Below are 15,492 nucleotides of genomic sequence, written 5' to 3' on the forward strand. Positions count from 1 at the left end.
TTCTGAGGTTCTTCTCTTCCTTCTTTCTCTTGCCCAGCAGGGCTCTGCTCTGGGCACTATCAAGGGCTACCTTTCTGCCCTTTCAGCCTTTCTAAGGCTGCCTGATCAACCTTCTTTGTTCAAGTCCCCTATTGTAACTCGTTTTCTGAAGGGCATCACACACATGTTCCCTCCTGTTCCGTTTGTGATGAATCAGTGGGACTTGAACCTTGTTCTTACGTTTCTGATGTGCGCTCCCTTTGAGCCACTTCACAACTGTCCTCTCCGCCTTCTTACTCTGAAGACTGCTTTCCTGGTTGCCATCACCTCTGCCAGGAGAGTGAGTGTGCTCCAGGCTCTTTCATGCACACCCACTTTCCTTTCTGTCCATCCGGACAAGGTTGCGTTGCGGACTAAGCCATCTTTCCTGCCCAAGGTTGTCACGGCCTTCCATATCGGGCAGTCTATCACCTTGCCCACCTTCTTTCCGCCACCGCATCCCTCTAAAGAGGAAGAGCGGCTCCACCGTCTGGACCCAAAACGCGCGATTTCGTTTTATCTAGATCGCACACGCCAGTTCTGGGTGGATGACCAACTCTTTGTTGGTTACGTGGGCTCTAAGAAGGGACGGGCGGTGCACAAGAGGACCATCTCTCGGTGGGTCGTCTTGTATCAAGGCATGTTACTCCTTGGCAAGGAAGGAGCCTCCTGTTGGGCTGAGGGCCCATTCCACTCAGGCCACGGCGGCTAGCACTGCCCTGGGCCGGGGAGTGCCCTTACAGGACATCTGTCAGGCAGCTACGTGGGCATCGCTGCACACGTTTCAAAGACACTACTGCCAGGACAGCCAAGCCCGAAGGGATGGCTTCATTGGCCGTTCTGTCCTTCAGGACTTTCTGGTGTGATTATTGGTTCGCAGACCCACCACCGGGGTTGGTATTGCCGGGGTATCTATTCTAAGGTAAGGAATCTAATACTAACCTGTTTCTTTCAGATGAACAAGTTACTTACCTTCGGTCGTAAGAAACAGTAGTTAGTATTAGATTCCTTACCGCCCCACCTATCCTCCCCGTTCTGCGAACCGATATCTAGGGTTACGGTCATCCCTTTCAGGGCCCTAGTTTCAATGGCACCAGTGTTGGTTTTTAACATGGCTCTGCGTTTCTGGCACGGAAAAGCTGTGTCTAAGAACTGACGTCAGCACGGGGAGGCGGCGTCTAAGTACTCCGACGACGTCATCACGGCGCACACGACGCCGACGACGGACGCGGTGCCGCAGACGACGCCTACCGACGCGCAAGGGTACTGCTACGTAAAAATTTCCGGATCCAGTCTGACGCCTGGGGATATTCTAAGGTAAGGAATCTAATACTAACTACTGTTTCTTACAGATATATCCTTATTAAAAAAACGCTCGTTTTTGGTGGCTGTTACGCACACTCTTCTATCTGGAGATGCCTTTTAGTATTGCAGGCTCTAAAAATAAAGTATATAAATTCATTATTCCACTTTTCTCATTGTTAATGTTGTTATTCTCGACAAGTCTGAACATGTTTGATCAAATGGTAGACGGAGTGCTCCCCTGTATTACATTCTATTTCTTAATTAGCAAAAACTAAGCCTTCTCCCAGGGCTATGAACAATGGCTCCCTACTTTTCTTGTAAATAAAAATTTGTCGCGGGCCACTACCAACCTATTGGCTCAGTCCTGGTTTTTGTGGAACAAAGCAAATAATGACACTTGGGCTACAAAGGGTGACAGGATGTGAACGTGACAACATACACCGACCAAAGTAGTTCACCAAGAGAATGAAGTAGGCAAACACCCCAGCGAAGGGCTTTAATAGATAATGGGCTTAGTCCTGGTTTTTTGTAGAACAATGGGAATGATGAGGTTTGGGACTCAAAGGGTGAGAGGATGTAAACTTGATAATATATATCCACCCCAAAAGTTTATTAAGATAATAAAGTAGATAAACATTCCAGTGAGGGGCCGTGAAAACACGATGCGCAACAGGTTGAGTTCTAATAACTAACATGTAACGTACATAGTCAGTGTGAAAGGAATTTTGTGAAGTAAAGTTAAATTAAAAGGCAGAATCCTTTACATAAAGCTTGCGGGCTTCGAAAATGCTTAATTTAGAAAAACGCTTAGCGTGAAGTTGCCTTTCCAACACAGCATGCAATGCTAGCACCGTAACGGAGCTAGTACAGAACACCACTTGACAAGGTCACATGGAATACATGGGGAGGAGCAAAGAGAAAGTTAAAAGCCACCATTGCTATTAATAAGTTTGGATATTTTCAAACGAATACGTGAGGACGCCCCTGTTACAATAGGTAAGCGCTGACGATATTAGGAAGGAATTTTTGAATGGCCCGATGTTGGGGGTGCTCAGGGCGGGCGGTGCAGTAAATGAGCCACTCTTGCGATTTTGGCACCCTATGATGACCCTTGCCACCACCATTTTATAATTGATTTTAGTGTGTTCCTTAATGTCGGATGGTCCTGCATTTGCCTGTTTCTCTTCTGTTCTGTAATCTTGCTGTCTTTCAGTGGGAGATGTTACTGAGTGGAACAGTCTTGCCAAGAGCAGAGCGTGTGGGATGTGCATTTGAAGGCTTGCAGTTGTGATTGTATTGTGCATTGGTGAGAATTATGAGTTCTTACTATTGGCTTTGACCATTCTGTTTTCTGACTTTACCTTGCTTTATGGCAGTGCCGACTATTGCCTTTGACATGCTCTCATGTCATTTTGCTTTTCAATTCCATTTTGCTTTGGGCCTTTCTGTCCCGCACAGGGCTGCTGAGCTGAATGTTTTGCTTTACACTCTGGGGTCGATTCCGAATCGGGGGAAAAAACGTCCGTACAATTTGTTTCCGGAGCCCTATCCGTACGAATCGTACCCGTCCGAGTCGCGTCGTACGATCCGTATTCCGTGAATCCGTCCGAATCGTCGCGATCCGTACGTATTGCTAGTCTGAAACCGTGAACCGTACGACTCGTACACATGCCGTACGATTCGTACACATGCCGTACGACTTGACAAGTACGATCCGGACCGGGTATGAGGACGCGATTCGTACGGTCCACGTCAGGTAAGGGCGAGTCGTACAGAAAAGCACACAAACACATACACACCGTACGGTCCGTACACCCCATGATCTCAGGGGTATGGTGCGTACCCCTGCGATCATGGTGTGTACGAGCCGTACCCGATGTACGATGGGTGTACGAGCCGTACCCGATGTACGATGGATGTACGAGCCGTACCCCATGTACGATGGGTGTACGAGCCGTACCCCATGTACGATGGGTGTACGAGCCGTACCCCATGTACGATGGGTGTACGAGCCGTACCCCATGTACGATGGGTGTACGAGCCGTACCCCATGTACGATGGGTGTACGAGCCGTACCCCATGTACGATGGGTGTACGAGCTGTACCCGATGTACAATGGGTGTACGAGCCGTACCCCATGTACGATGGGTGTACGAGCCATACCCCATGTACGATGGGTGTACGAGCCATACCCCATGTACGATGGGTGTACCCATGGTACATGGGATACGGCTCGTATACCCATCGTACATGGGGTACGGCTCGTACACCCCATGATCGCAGGGGTATGCACGGTACCCCTGTGATCATGGGGGGTACGCACCCTATCCGGGGGGGGCGTTCCGTACCTGTTTCGGCGTGAACTCTGCTTTTACGGCCGTAGAAAAAGGGTCGTACGGTGCGTACCCGACACGTATCGTACTTGCTGAGTCGTAAAAACCAGCCACGAACCGTACAGATGTCGCGTGCAGCGGGTTCCGAGGGAGAATCGTACGGAGATTAGAGTCGTACGGTCTCTGTACGACTCGTACGGAGTACGACTCCTGGTACGAAACGTACTTCGTCGTACGTACGGGGGACGTTGCAGGGTACGATTCGTACGGGAAAAACGCTCCGAGCGGCTATTCGGAGCGTTTTTTCTCGAATCGGAATCTGCCCCTCTGTGTGCTAGTAGAAACCGGTTCTTGTCAGATGAATGTGCTCACTCTATGCCGGAGTCATAACAAAGGCCTGATCAACCCGCGTTATGACCTTGGTACGAAGTGGTGCAGGAATCTCATGAGAACAAGGGGGCATGGCTTGCTAGAAGCTTCGTTATGTTTAGAGTTGTATTAAAAAGGGGGAACTTCCACTGGTCTGTTGGAAGTGGAAGCTTTGGGAGTTTGGATTCCGAGTGAGGGCACACGTGTCTATCTCGGATTGAACCCTGATTGCTGAGCTCTGATCCCCGGCTGTGTGAAGACTTCCCCCGGCCAGAAGTGGGCAGTGTATGCATCAGGTGATGTTTTGAGTTTTGTGATTATTGCCATGGTGATGTGAGCCAGTGGCTGTGATCGTTTGAGGTGTTTCTTTGTGGTGTGGGAGGTGCACATCCATATATATCTTTCTGATCTCTGGCAGGACGTCCAGTGTATCTTATCTTACTTCAGTTATTGCTTGTTTATTAATCAGTATTATAGTTTGCTCAGTTATTGATTCATGCCTTTAGATTATAAGTTTGCTACATATTTTTGAATCAAATGCATTTGGTATCTGAGACAGCCTTTGTTTAGAGAGTATTATGTAATAAACCCCAAGCCTTATTCTAAAAGTGATTTTGTTAAATAAAACTCCTTTTCCAAATGTGCGGTTTGTTTTGTGTTGCAGTCTTGTTGTGCCAGGGGTGGTAAGAAATACTTAAAACTGTATATTATTCAAATGTGTAATGATATATTTGCCTTCCAGGTGGGAGTGCAGTTTTTGGGTGTGGCTTATTGGTGAGACTTATTGGTGAGAAGCCACATTCAAAACAGGCGTCCTGCTCCTTATGAAAAAGTCGGGGTGCTAGAGCATGGAGTTTAAATCCGCCTCCTTCTCTGGCTATTTAAACATAAACGTTTTTTCTAAACAACAAGGAAAAACCAATAGGTTGGTAGACAAATTTTTATTTACAAGAAAAGTAGGGAGCCATTGTTCATAGCCCTAGGAGAAGGCTCAGTTTTTGATAATTATGGAATAGAGTGTAATATGGGGGAGCACTCCGACTACCATTTGATCAGACATGTTCAGACTTGTTGAGAATAACAACATTAACAATGAGAAAAGTTGAATAACGAGTTTATATACTTTATTTTTAGAGCCTGCAATACTAAAAGGTGTCTCCAGACAGAAGAGTGTGCGTAACAGCCACCAAATATGAGCGTTTTCTAAATAATAGAACACTACTGAGTGAGTGTTTGAAAAACCTGGGAGTTAAGTTCCTTTATTTAAGGTAGGCATTGACATCAGTATTATATGAACGATTGCAGTAAGAAAGCACAATGTAGCTTAAATATTTTATTTTCATCCATACAGTTATATTTTAATTCCTCATAAATATGAATGCCAGTCCAGAGGATTGAGACTATTCTAAACGTATGAAACATGTCTACTGAATAAAGTAAGTAGGGGCAATTAGGTCTCTAATATTTAAGAACATAAAAGTGAGCAAAGAGTAGTGAATAGGTTTCTAAATCTATGCCCTCTTGTTGTGTATTCCTAGTTTTGATTTTAAAGAAGAAGCACACAGTTACGAGCCTGCCTAAGTGGGTCACACAAATGCAGTGGTGGGAGTATCACGGCATCATTTGATGTAAGTGTGACTTTATTAACAGTAATGGAAGCATATAAGTAAGTCACCGCAGAAGCTTTTGTAGTTATTTCACACATAACAATATGCGGTTAGCAAAATGTTAGTATACTAATGAAAGTTAGGACTACGGGGCGAGTGAATGGAAAAAGAAGAGGGAAGAATGAGCTTGCAAAGAGAAAGAGTGTTCTCAGATAGAGGGTGCACATGGGACCTCGGAATTGGCACAGAATGTTCCACCCATGTGGAAATGTTTGTATCTTTATGTACTGTTGGGAAATCTAGGACCAATGACAGATATGTTTAATGAAGATAGCTATGTTTGAGATAAATGTATCAGTCATATTTTAATTGTACTTATTGTGTTTTTAGATTGTATAAGAATGGGAGTAATAACTACGGTCTTGAGAAAGAAGGTGTTATAGGATTGAACCTTCGAAACGCGTCGACGCACATAGCACAGCCACAAATTTAACTGTTCATCTATCACCTTAGATGTATAAAACGTGGTAGATAACAAGGTGTTTAGATCAAAAAATTCTGACAGTATTAAATTGTGACATTTAAAGACAAAAGTCATTGTCTGTATGAACTCTCATGGCATAGACTTTTAAAAATTCTCATGTGATTTTAAATGTGGCTTTATAATGTTAGTATTGTAATGCAGTGATCATGTTTTGAAACCAGTTCATTATCTTCATTGAATAATTGTATGATTTTTTGTGCTAATAAATTTATTTTTACATATAATTAGATATTTTGTGCCAATACTTGTGTGACTTTGAGGGTAACATTGGGAGTGATGTGGAGCAGTGTGTATTAGGAGTATGGTGAGTGAAAGTGAGAGAAGCTATTTACACTAAGGAATTAAATTGTACCAGAGGACGCCATTTCAAAATAGTTCTTGTCTGAACCCTAGTCCTTTGGGAAACCAAGGGTTCCTCTCTTTTTTGATAAAGGGTTGCTTAGAGCCATGCCCAATCTTCATATGACATTTGATTTTTAGGTAATAATTCACAGGTATGAACTCCTTTTAATGTTTTTCTAACTGAAAGGACTGTGATACTAACTGGGTTATTCAGTGGCCCAATCGCACCTCTGAGTAATAGCGTTGACTTTTTGAAATCGCCTTTTTTTGCGATGTTTGGAACTACTACTTCCAATATAGAGGGATATTTTTTAGGGGTGTGTTTCTTAATCACAATAACACACTCAATAAAACACAAACTGAATTCAAGAATTTTATTTTTGTTTCATTCGTAGACCAGTTTGTAATAATTGATGCACGGGCTAAATTTGAGCGTCCGTGTTTGAATAAACAGATAGAAGGTCCTTTGACTTAATGAATGATAATTCAGTAATTGTTGAGACACGTTTTAGGAATGAACTCAGATTCAAACTGTCATTGATACCCCTGGATTCATAAGGAATGTAACTAGTTTCAAGACAGGAGAAGATCGATTTTCCAACTCGACAGTTATAGATATAGCTAGGCTAGATATAGCTAGGCAGGGTTCAATACCAGAGGGCTTGCTAAAAGCCATTCCAATGTCCTTTATAGGAAAATGATCTATGACTAGCTCCAGAACTATTTCCATTGGCTGACATAGACCCAGGTGTTCTCTGAATAACATGTGGCATATACACTACCCCATTATTTATACTTGTTTCAGTCATTGTGGATAACAAACATCGCTGTTGCTTGTCATCTCTGTTTCACAAACGTTTGGGAGACTTGATAACTGGGGACTGGGCTGGGGATTCAATTGTGTTGTTTGATTATATCCAGGGGGTTCTCTATACCCATTAAGGTTTGATCCTGTTGTTATAAGGTCAGACCACTTGGTGTGAAAAGAGGATATCAGTCCCTGGGTTGTTGAACTGATTTAGCTGATATATCTGGAACTTTGTTCCAAACCTTCCCTAACCTCTTTCTAGTTCTTTTTGTCAAAGGAAGCTGACCAATGGAACCCTCACATAGGACCATGGAATTTAGGGGTTGACTACCCTCAGTATTGACATTTTCTATTAGAATGTGAATATCATCTTTTTAGGTTTCACCTAACCTTGCACTGTAATTGTTGAATCTCTTATATTTAATATATCTTAAAAGAGGGCTCTTATCGGTTCCCATGGCAGAATTACCGTGTTTATTAGCTTCTGTGTGGAACCTTGTTTTTTGTTAACTTCCCCTGGCTGCACACATTTATGATACTTCTACTAAAGCTGTTCACACTGTTTAAGCCCCATTCACTTTCAAGATAATATCCCTTCCCACTGAAAAGGCAGACAGCTTATAACATTATGCTGGAATGCTTGCTTTTTATATCGTAGTTGTGTAAAGCAGATGCTTTAGCCTTAGAACTTGTGTGGCATTTCCTAGTCATACCTTTCTTTGCACTTAGTAGGCATGATCGGATTGATTTTACAACATAATTTATTCGGTCATTAGGATCAAATTCTAAATGTTGTAATAAACATTGCATGTTAAAAAAAAGTTAATATGCAAGAGCTATGCTATATTGTTCTACTAAACAGGCAGCCACAAATGCAGTTATCTTGAAGACAACAGGGTCATGATTTGAATGGTTCAGCAGGTGTAGTAGCACCGGGCCCAACAGTTGTCAGAACGTCTCTAAACACATAATATTGCTATAATCGACTATTAAATTGCTGTTATATTGTAGTTAAAAGGGACTTAACTTGAATGGTGTAGCAGCTGCCATGGCACCAGAGCCTAAACCCAGATTATTGTTAAAATGTAAAACTAAACAGGCAGTTACAAGTGCAGTTACCTTGCAGACAAGATGGACATGATTTCAAAGGTGCAGTGACACCAGGACCAACAGCTCTAGGCACCCCACTAAACACATAAAATTGCCATATAATTACAGCTAAACAGCCAGTCACAAGTGCAGTTATCTTGCAGACAACAAGGTTCTGATTTGAATCCGCGCTTAGCATTCACACACAGAGTTGGCCTCACTTACATAACATATGATTCCACACTACGGAGAGGCTGTCATTCGGCTCCAACAAGGCAGTCCCTTTTTAACACATGATGCAACGGGTCCTTCCTCTGGTTACTTTGTCCTCATTTTGTTGTACCCCACACCCATAGATTGATTAAGTAACGCACCATGATGTATTATACCACAATGCCTAACATGGTACTACCTCAGTCATTGCAAGGACAATATTCCTGGAACTATTACCAGTAATTTGTTCGCTAGCTAACCTGTTAATAAGATGGTTTGTATGCTGAACTGCATAACTTTGTCGTTGCCATACAGGGTGCCGATGCACTGTTCATGTTGTATGAATAGGTCAATAAAAAAGATTTAAACAAAAAAAACAAAGTCCTGCTGTGAATGCTGCAGCAGCTGCAATTGCACTGGGCCCAAAAGTTGTCAGAACTCCTCTAAACACCAATTACTGCTATATTTTACTACTAAACAGGCAGTCATAATTGCAGTTACCTTGAAGTTGAAAGGGGCTTGATTTAAATGGTGCAGTGGCACCGGGTCCAAGAGTTGTCACAACTCCTCTAAACAACTAGTAGTGCTACATTTTACAACTAAACAGGCAGTCACAAGTGCAATTATGTAGCAAGCACTAGTCCTGATTTCAGTAATGCAGAAGGTGCAATGGCACCGAGACCAAAAGCTCCAGGCACCCATCTAAACACTGATTAGTGCTATGTTTTACAACAAAACAGGCAGTCACAGGTGCAGTTATCTTGCAGGTAAAAGGGTTAGTATTAGCACCTGGCCCAAAAGTTGTTAGAACGCCTCGAACCACCTAATATTGCTATATTTTATAACTAAACAGGCAGTCATAAGTGCAGTTATTTAGCAAACACCAACTAGGTCATGATTTCAATAGTGCAACAGATGCAGTGACACAGGACCAAAAGCTCCAGGAACCTCACTAAACACCTAATATTGCGATCTTTTATTTCTTAAACAAGCAATCACAATTTCAGTTGAACGGGACTGGATTTGAATGCTGCAGCAGTTGCAGTGGCACTGGGGCAAAAGGCTCTAGGGACCCCTCTAAACCCAGATTATTGCTAAATGTTACTACTAACAAAGGCAGTTATCTAGCAGGCACTAGGACCATGATTTTAATGGTGCTGCAGGTACAGTGGCACCGGGGCCAAAAGTTGGCAGAAATCCTCTAAACATCAAATATTTGCTATATTTAACTACTAAATAAGCAGTCACAGGTGTAGTTACCTTGCAGGCACTAGAGTTCTGATACTCAATGGTGCAGTAGGTGCAGTGACATCAGTGCCCAAAGCTCTAGGAACCCCCCTAAACACCAAATATTGCTATATTTTACGACTAAACAGGCAATCAGAAGTGCAGTTACCTTGCAGACAATAGGGCCATGATTTGAATGATGCAGTGGCACTGTGCCTAAAAGTTGTCAGAACTCCTCTGAACACATAATATTGCTAATACATCAATTCTATTATTTCCCTATTTCATTTTTAAACATTGTTTGATATCCCAGTAATATCTAAGTTCACCCTTAGATATTGCCAGTGCACAGGGCAGTACATGGGCTGGACACTCGTTATTATGAGTTCCTCAGCTACATGATGGCTTCACTGTACCCCAAGGTGTTTGTACCAAACACCTCGTCTTAATAATCCCACACCGATGCCAGTGTTTGATTTATTAAGGAATACACCCAGAGGACTCCTTATAGGTGACCCCTGAAAACCTGTGTTGACTGACTGGTCTCAACCAGCCAACCGCCATAGACCGGTTTCGGACCTCCTGGGGTGAGAGCCTTTGCTCTCGGAGGTCAGTAACAAAGCTTGCTCTGGGCAGAGGTGTACATACTTCCTCGTAGCAGGATGGGCATTCTAGAGCAGGAAGCTTCATAGGCCCTGCCACCTTTGCTATGCAACCCAGGGCCTCTCCTGACCCCACTTTTTGGCGGCAAGACAGGTGGGAAAATTAGTAAGATTAGGAGGTGTACCCACATTCAGACAGCACCTCTCCTAGGATGGGCTAGCTGATGTGTATTCCACTTTTCAGATTCCTCCATGTTGTTTTGGATGGAATTTGCATTCGAGGGTCAGGGTTGTGCCCACTTTCCATAGGAAGTGGTCATGTAGAGGGTGTAGCCACCCTAAAGGTAGGTAGCCCATTGGCTACTACCTGTCACTCCCCGTACCGGTCCCTAAATTGATTATTTAGATGGCACCCAAGAATCCAGGCCAGATTTGACGGATCAACAAAAGAAGGATGAAGAAGAGTCAGTCCCTGGTGAGAACTGCTGCAGCACTTTGGATTTTAGCGCGAACCCTGCCATCCTCCGCTCTCTCTCGAAAGGATATGAAAACAACACAGGAGTTTACACTGCAAAACCTGTGTGGGGTTTTTTCGTCTCAAATTGATTAGAACCTACCAATCCTCCTCTTTTCACCTGCTCCAGTGGTGAAATCAAAGAATGTGCTCAATTTTTCCACTGGACAATTGTCACTCACAATCCCTTCTCACAAAAATCTTCTTTCGCTGCTTCACAGAACATACCCATCTAGCTGTTTGTCTTTAGAATAAAATCAGTTTTTATTGGCAATACACATGACAACTTACAGAGCGTTAGCGCCTACAACCCTGTGGGCCGGCGAAGTAACAAACATGCCAAAGAAAGCGTGATACCAGTCCGATCAACCATCAGGCATTTATATAACACAGCTTCTCGCCTACAACCCTGCTTAGGCCGGCTGCGTAAGGCAACTTGGAGAAAAAGGCAAGCAGAGCATCGTAAAGATAAAAACAATGCCCGATCCAGGGCATCACCCATGCCTACTTAAAGGTGCCCGTAAAACGCTCTGTAGCACTTGGAAAGCAAGTATGACTACCTTTAAGGGATAAATACAATCAGAAAGGAAAAGGAGCTACATGAAAACTAACCAAACAAGCATTTACAATGCAATGGTTTCGCCTTTGAAAAATGTTTGAGCTATTGGCATTGAAAATGTTAAAATTTGTATTTATGATTTAGTTTTGAATACAGATAAATAAATGTTATTGTTATTTACATTGTCATTAGCTTAATCTTTCGCAACTGTGAGACCTATTGTACTCTACGGACAAGCTCAGCAGACAGCAATTAGTACCACACACACACACACACCCAGAGCCACACACACACCCACACCTAGAGCGCCACATACACACACACACCCAGAGCCACACACACACACACCCACACCCAGAGCCACAGCCATACAAAGACACTTATAGCCATAGACACACACACAGAGTTACACACACACACACACACACACCTAGACAAGCTCAGCAGAAAGCAATTAGTACCACACACACACCCAGAGCCACACACACACACACACACCTAGAGCACCACATATACACATGCACACCCAGAGCCACACACCCAGAGCCACAGCCATACAAAGACACTTAGCGTTATAGACACACACACCTAGAGCCACACACACACACCTAGAGCCACATACACACGTAGAGCTACAGACACACTCACCCTGAGCTACAGACACACACACAGAGCTACAGACACACACACATAAACCCAGAGCTACACACATAAACCCAGAGCTACGCACACACTTATAGCTATACACATACAGAGATCCACATATACACAGTCACACACACACTTATAGCTACACACACATACCCAGAGCCACACAAACAGTCAGATCTACACACACACACACCCAGAGTGCCACACACATAGACACCTAGAGCTACAGACACACACACCCAGAGCCACAGACACACACACACACCCAGAGGCACACATACACTCACACACCCAGAGGCACACATACACTCAGAGCCACACACACACAGATCCACATGCACACCGAGAGCCACACACACACTCGTAGCCACACACACACAACGAGAGCCACACACACACCCAGAGCTACACACACAGTCACCCAGAGCCACACACACAGTCACCCAGAGCCACACACACAGTCACCCAGAGCCACACACACAGTCACCCAGAACCACACACACACCCACACCCAGAGCCCCACACACACACACACTCCTTGCTCCCAAGCCGAGTGGTCGCTCCCCTGCTGCTGTTGTGGTATCGTTTTGCTGCGCATCTCATTCACTCTGTACTCTGACTGTTATTACTGCCTTCTGTGTGCTCTGATTGCCGCCTGCCTGCTTAATTTACCGCGCTGCCCATTCACATAGTGTAATTGCCGACCTGCATTGTGTAATTGACAACGTTACTTTGTTGCAGACTGCTTAGATCATTTCGCCGCTTTGCTCATTAACATTTGGTCTTGCTAGCGCGACTCTGTGCATAAATAGCATTTTACCCCGAGCCCTCTTGCCGGTCTGACCCCTCCGCCTCCATCTTGTTGTTATTGTCGTCCTCCTTAGCCCGCCCCGCCTCCCAGCTGAACCGCCCTCCCACAATCAACAAACAGCGCGTCCTGACCTGGAAGCGCCGTGACTCACTCCTTGCTCCCAAGCCGAGTGGTCGCTCCCCTGCTGCTGTTGTGGTATCGTTTTGCTGCGCATCTCATTCACTCTGTACTCTGACTGTTATTACTGCCTTCTGTGTGCTCTGATTGCCGCCTGCCTGCTTAATTTACCGCGCTGCCCATTCACATAGTGTAATTGCCGACCTGCATTGTGTAATTGACAACGTTACTTTGTTGCAGACTGCTTAGATCATTTCGCCGCTTTGCTCATTAACATTTGGTCTTGCTAGCGCGACTCTGTGCATAAATAGCATTTTACCCCGAGCCCTCTTGCCGGTCTGACCCCTCCGCCTCCATCTTGTTGTTATTGTCGTCCTCCTTAGCCCGCCCCGCCTCCCAGCTGAACCGCCCTCGCCCCTCCCCCTCCACTCTCCATATATGACAGTAGTTCCCGCGCGCAGCGTTCACGCGCAGCGACCGCGCCCAATCCGCGCCGAAGGTGCGCCAAAGGTAAGCCCGTCTACGCCCGTCCGCGCCTGGACCGCGCCCAGCGCCAGACCCCCTGCCCCTCGCGCTGCCCAGCCCTCCCGCATTACCTACGATGCCTCCACCCTCCTAGCCCTCAACCCCGGCCGCGCCCCCAACTGCGTCCAAGCCGCCCCTGGACACACCCATGGACCTTTCTCATGCTACTCCTGCAGATTCAGCGGCACCGACAACATCTCCGCTACGACCACACCACAGATTCCCGACCCCAACCACCTAGAATGCATCCTTCTCAACACCCGCTCGGTCCACAGGCACGCCATTGACCTTTGGAACCTACTAGACACCATCTCTCCTGACGTCGCCTTCCTAACGGAAACATGGATGAACGCCTCCTCCGCCCCTGACATCGCCATCGCTATCCCTGAAAACTATAAGATCACACGCAAGGACCGCACCGACCATACAGGAGGAGGAATCGCTATCGTCCATAAGAAATCCATCCGCATTTCCACCAACTCCGACGCCAACCTCGCTAACTCCGAACACCTTCACTTCCAGATCCACATCGACCCCAAGACAACTCTCAGAGGCACCCTCCTCTACAGACCACCAGGACCCCGCGCAAAATTCAGTGAAGACATCACAGACTTCATCACCCCACACGCGCTCCCCTCCAAAGACTACATCCTCCTAGGAGACCTCAACTTCCACCTCGAAAAGCTCAACGACCGCAACACCGCCACCCTCTTAGACAACCTCGCCAACCTCGGACTTAAACAACTGGTCACTTCCCCCACCCACATCGCAGGTCACACACTCGACCCAATCTTCACCTCCAGCAATCATGTCTCCTTCAGCCACACTACGGAGCTCCTCTGGACTGACCACAGCTGCGTTCACTTCGCCTACAACAAACCAAAACCCATCAACCACCACCAACCAACTCTACAAAGAAACTGGAACAAAATCACCATCGACCAGATCTCCTCATCGCTCCTTCTTAACCCCCCAGCCCTCTCCTCTAATGCCAACGAAGCCGCCTCCAACCTCACCCTTTGGCTATCCAACACCGCCGACACCTTAGCACCACTGAAAAAACGTCTTCACAAACTTGGAAACAAGAAGGCCTCATGGTTCAACGATGACCTCAAGAAATCCAAGAAACTGTGCCGCTCCCTTGAAAAGACCTGGAAGAAAGACCCATCCTCCAGCAACAAGGATGCCTTCAAAAGCGCCATTCGTACTCACCACCAACTGATCCGAAAAGCCAAGAAAACATCATTCAAGGATCGACTTGACAACAACGCCCACAACAGCAAGGAACTATTCAACATCGTCAAGGAATTTTCCAACCCCTCGGCCAACTCCAACGACATCACCCCCTCTCAAACCCTCTGCGACTCCCTAGCCTCTTTCTTCCACAACAAGATTGTCGACATCCACAACAGCTTCGACAACCAACCCGGAAGCCAACCCACCCTACCATCTGCAGACCATCTTCCCCCCGCTAACACCCTTAACGCCTGGAACCCAATCTCCACCGAGGACACCATCCGCCTGATGAACTCCATCCACTCTGGATCCCCCACAGACCCATGCCCTCACCACATCTTCAACAAAGCAGACTCCGTCATAGCTCCGCACCTCCGAGACGTCATCAACTGCTCCTTCAACACCGCCACCTTCCCGGATGACTGGAAACACGCTGAACTCACCGCCCTTCTGAAAAAACCAACAGCAGACCCCACCGAACTCAAAAACTACCGCCCCATCTCGCTTCTTCCATTCCCGGCCAAAGTCATCGAGAAAGCAGTCAACAACCAGCTCGCCGCCTTCCTCGAAGCCAACAAATCCCTCGACCCCTCACAATCTGGCTTCCGAGCAAAACACAGCA

General features: G+C 45.8%; 1 protein-coding gene and 1 long non-coding RNA gene across 5 annotated transcripts in view; both read left to right on the plus strand.

Moving 5' to 3' along the window:
* The window catches only part of LOC144756206 (E3 ubiquitin-protein ligase TRIM39-like), a 230,767-nt gene that overhangs the window by 190,059 nt on the left and 25,216 nt on the right, over positions 1–15,492 (plus strand). The window lies entirely within an intron of this gene.
* Positions 3,619–6,405, plus strand: LOC144756207 (uncharacterized). Its single transcript, XR_013595099.1, has 3 exons — positions 3,619–5,461; positions 5,564–5,653; positions 6,023–6,405. It is a non-coding gene; the product is annotated as an uncharacterized LOC144756207 (long non-coding RNA).

The sequence above is a fragment of the Lissotriton helveticus genome, chromosome 5_1 (assembly GCF_964261635.1).
Source record: "Lissotriton helveticus chromosome 5_1, aLisHel1.1, whole genome shotgun sequence".
NCBI lineage: Eukaryota > Metazoa > Chordata > Amphibia > Caudata > Salamandridae > Lissotriton > Lissotriton helveticus.